Source organism: Euphorbia lathyris, chromosome 4 (assembly GCF_963576675.1).
Source record: "Euphorbia lathyris chromosome 4, ddEupLath1.1, whole genome shotgun sequence".
NCBI classification, from domain to species: domain Eukaryota; kingdom Viridiplantae; phylum Streptophyta; class Magnoliopsida; order Malpighiales; family Euphorbiaceae; genus Euphorbia; species Euphorbia lathyris.
The window spans coordinates 72,003,562-72,008,170 of NC_088913.1; the positions used below are offsets into that span (position 1 = coordinate 72,003,562).

Here is a 4,609-nt window from a genome sequence, read left to right on the forward strand (position 1 = left end):
TGATGAGAATTAGAGACTATTCGAGACCGACCATGGAAGGACATTCGTCGTGCATCGTGTTGCCCAACGAAGGAAATAACATGTTTGAGGTGAAAGCATTTATGATACAAATGTTGCAAGCAGCAGTACAATTCAATGGATACCAATCAGAAGATCCAAACAGGCATATTCAGGAGTTCATCACATTGTGCAACACGTTCAAATCAAACCGAGGAGTTTCCGATGATGTGATCAGGCTCAAGCTGTTTCCTTTTTCTCTCAAGGACAAAGAAAAGAACTGGTTGAAAAACTTGCAGCCAGGGACGATCACCACTTGGGAAGAAATGGCCAGCACATTTCTGATGAAATACTTTCCACCGAGACAGGCTATTAAACTCAGAAATGAGGTATCCCATTTCGTGCAAGAAGAAGATGAATCCTTAGTCGAGGCATGGGAAAGGTACAAGGAACTACTTAGAAGGGTATCCAATCATGGCATCCCCATGTGGATGCAAGTGCAGAACTTCTACAATGGAGTCACCAACATTTATAAAATCCAGATATAGTCCATTGCTAATGGTAACCCTGAGGAGTGAAAGAAAAAGAGCAGGGAACGAAGATGTTGTGTCAAAACTAACCAGCCAAGTGGAACAGCTTGCAAGACAGCTCAACAAGATAAATGTGTCGTCAATTCACAACGAACCCCCGTTCAACGATACATGTGATTTTTGTGGAGGGCTTCATTTCAACATCAACTTCCCTGGAGTTAAACAAGGAAAAGGTGAACAGGCAGAATGTGATTATGCATAGTATAATCAAAGAAATCCACCAAACCCATACTGAAACACCTATAACCCAGCCAGAAGAAATCATCCGAATTTCGGATGGACAGGCCAGCCTAATCAGCAGGAATAACCAAGGTATCCGGAACAACCAAGATATCAGCAATAGCAAGGAGGACACTACCAGAGGCAACCTCAGCAGCATTATAAACAACCTGTTCCACCAAAGGGAGATGTAGAACCAGACATGAAGACAATGATGATGCAGTTCATGAAGCAGACACAAGCATCAATTAAAAATCTAGAGACACAAGTCCATCAACTCACTGCATCTACGTCAAAGGGAAAAAGGGATAATGCCAAGTAACACAGAGCCAAACCCCAAAGGCGATTTCATGGCCATCACTCTGAGATCTGGTAAGCAAACTCAACCAACTGTATCTACTGATGAAAATACTGAGTGTGCAAGAACCTCTAAAAATGCTGAAGGTGAGCAGGAACAAACTGTTCCTAGTCAAGAAGAACCCGTCAGGGTAGAATTAACCAGTGATCGAGACCAGAAGGAACAAGGAAAGAAGTATAAGCCACCTCCACCCTATGTTCCACATGTACCTTATCTGACGAGGTTAATAAACAAGAAGCTGGAAGAACAAAATTCTAAGGTGCTAGACACCTTGAGGAAGTTGCACATAAACATTCCCTTCGTGGAAGCACTTGCCCATATGCCGTCATATGAAAAATTCCTGAAAGATATCTTGTCAAACAAGAAAAAGTTGGAGAACATCTCGATGATCCAACTAAATAGGGACTATTCTTCAATACTCTAGAACAAGCAGCAATGGAGTTTTTATATTCCCTGTTCGATTGGCAAGTTAAATATTGAAAATGCGCTATGTGACCTAGGAGCTAACATAAACCTTATGCCATATTCTATGTATGCTAAACTATGACTAGGAGAACCATAACCAACCAGAATGTCTATTCAGTTGGTCGATCGTAGTATGTTACCCTAGGGGAGTTGTGGAAGATGTCTTGGTCAAAGTGGGAAAATTCATATTACCTGTTGATTTTATCATAATGGACATAGATGAGTATTGAAACACCTTTCCACAATATTTTGATTTGACAAAATTATTTAAGTATAATTAAATATTCTATAACACATTAAGTTTAAATGCTTTGATTTATTGTTACTAATGTGTTTGTTCAATGTTGAGTTTATAATTGTTATAAGACATAAAGATCATAAGGCCCAAGCCCTATATGGAAGTCAAAGCCCAAGTCAAACAAGGCCAAGGCCACTCAGCCCGCGTGTTTCAAAACGCTGCCGTTGAATATTGAAACGCAGCTCACCAATGAAGGATCGAGAAGATCCACGTAGACAACTTCGGTATGAAGCTGCTGAGCTGTCTCGACAAAACGTACAAGACAACCGCTGACTACAAAGCAACTTCCGGACCAAGTATTTCCTCTGTTGGTAAAGAACAGAAGACGCAGGAAGCTGTCTGTTTGACATTACCCGATTTGGAGGAACATACTGCCACACTGACCGAAGAACAGAAGATGCTGGAATCTGATTGGCTAAGAGAACTACTGAACAGACTGAGTGAAAGCGACATGAAGCCGTTTTCCTCCAACGGTTATTTCGAAATTCAAAATAACCAGAAGCTCTCACAGCTCTCTATAAATAGAGCATTCAGAATCCACATTCAATAGAGAACTTTGAGCAAAAGCCATTACGCTGATCAAACGTGTACAAAAGTTCTTCATCAAAAGCAAAGCAAATTCTTACACCACAAGCTTAGTCATTTGTGTAAAAGTCTAGAGTGATTGATCCTCAATCATCTAAGGTGTTCTAGCAATTGTTGTTTAGGACAAATCTTAATCATTTCTAGGAATAGAAAGGAGAGGCTGAGTACTCGGTTTTAAGTACTCAGCGGAGAGATTAGGATTGAGTAGAAGTATAGAGGAAGGTACTCTTGTCATACTCAATTGCTGATATTGTAAAAGGTTTGAGGCTCTACCTTTAAAGAGCTCAGTAGAGGATTTGAAATCTCGGAAGTGTTCCGGGGACAGGACGTAGGCTTAGAAGAAGCCGAACCTGGATAAATCTGTTGAGTGAAGTATTTCTAAACCTTAACTCCTTATTTATATTGCTTGCTTAAAACAAACTAAAACTGACCAAGTAAAAGAGGTCAAGCTGAGTTGTGCGCTGCCAACGAATTAGTTCAGGAATAGACTCTAAGTGCTATTTCCTGACCTAAGCAACGGAACTGACCTAGTCACTAGTTGACTAAGCCAGAGTCTTGTCGATTGATCAGCGCCGCTGTCATAAAATATTTTCTTAAGAAAAAGAAATTTGCCCTAATCTTTAAAAAAGGTCAAATAGTTCCTAACCCCCCCCCCCCTTTGGAACTATATTTGCAACCTTACAAGGGACCAACAAGTGGTATCAGAGCCTAAAAGCTCATTACTAAAGGTCTAACAACCTTGAGTTGATCCATATCATGGGTGAAAACAGCACTCGGTTTCTACCTGGAAACCAGACAACTCAGATATTACCTGAGGGGCTGTCCATTACAAGGCCTCCCCTATTCTTCGGGTCAAACTATACCTTTTGAAAGAATAGGATGAAGAACTTCATTCAAGCTACAAACATGAGTGCCTGGCTATCTATAGTCCAAGGCCCGTTTGTACTTGTGAAAGTTGTTGCTGGCCAGTCAGTTGTTAAAGCTGAGGTTGAATGGACAGAGGATGATCTCAAGAAGCTACAAAATCATGCTTCGGCTATCAATATGCTTCACTGTGCGCTCGATGCTGCAGAATACAACAAAATCTCAGGTTGTGAGTCGGCACAAGAGATCTGGAAGAAGCTGGAAGTCACCTACGAGGGAACAAACAAAGTAAAAGAATCCAAGGTGAATCAGCAGATGAGACTGTACGAGCTGTTCGAGATGAACAATGATGAGGGCATCTCAGACATGAACGCAAGGTTCATCAACATCATTAATGAGCTCAAGAGACTTGGGAAAATCTTCACTGAGGAAGAACAAGTCAAAAAGATACTCAGGAGCCTTCCAAAAGACTGGCAAGCAAAGAAGACAGCAGTTGAGGAAGCTCAGGATTTAACCACCTACAAATATGACGAACTCATCGGTTCATTGCTGACCCATGAGATATCCATGAAAAACTTTGAGGTGAAGGAAAAATCTGATGACAAGAAGCAGAAGTCACTTGTCATGAAGGCTGACTCCACTGATGGGAGTTCAACTGATGATGAGGAGATGGCCATGTTCACAAGAAAGATGAAGAGGCTGTTCAGGAAGAACGACAAATACTCTAAAAAGCCTTACAAAAAGTTTGATAAGTATAAGGCTGACTCAAGCGACAGCAAATACAGAAAGGAAAGCTCAAAGCCCATTACATGCTTTGAGTGCCATCAAGATGGCCATATTAAGTCAAACTGCCCCACGCTGAGGAAAGACAAGAAAAGTGGGAAGAAGGCAATGGTGGCTACTTGGAGTGACAGTGATGAATCTTCATCAACAGAAACTGAGGCCACCGAGTCAGCGAAGATATGCTTTATGGCTGACGAACTTGCTGAGCCATGCATTTCTGAGCATGCTGACCAATCTGATGAGTCAGATAATGAAGAGCAATCTAATGAGGTAATCTCACTCTCTCAACTCAGAAATGAAATGGGTAACGCCCTGAGTGATCTCTATACACTTGTTAAAAAGTGTAACAGGAAGATTAAAGCACTCAACCGGCGCTGTGATGAAGTAGAAGAGGTCAAACTGAGTGACCTCAGATATCTTCTTCAGGACAACTCAGTTTTGCATGAAAAT

General features: G+C 41.3%; 1 non-coding gene across 1 annotated transcript; it reads right to left on the minus strand.

Annotated features, from left to right (window-relative positions):
• Positions 1-371: 371 nt before the first annotated feature.
• LOC136228131 (small nucleolar RNA R71) lies at positions 372-478 on the minus strand. The gene has a single exon (XR_010688464.1). It is a non-coding gene; the product is annotated as a small nucleolar RNA R71 (small nucleolar RNA).
• Between the last annotated feature and the right edge of the window lie 4,131 nt (positions 479-4,609).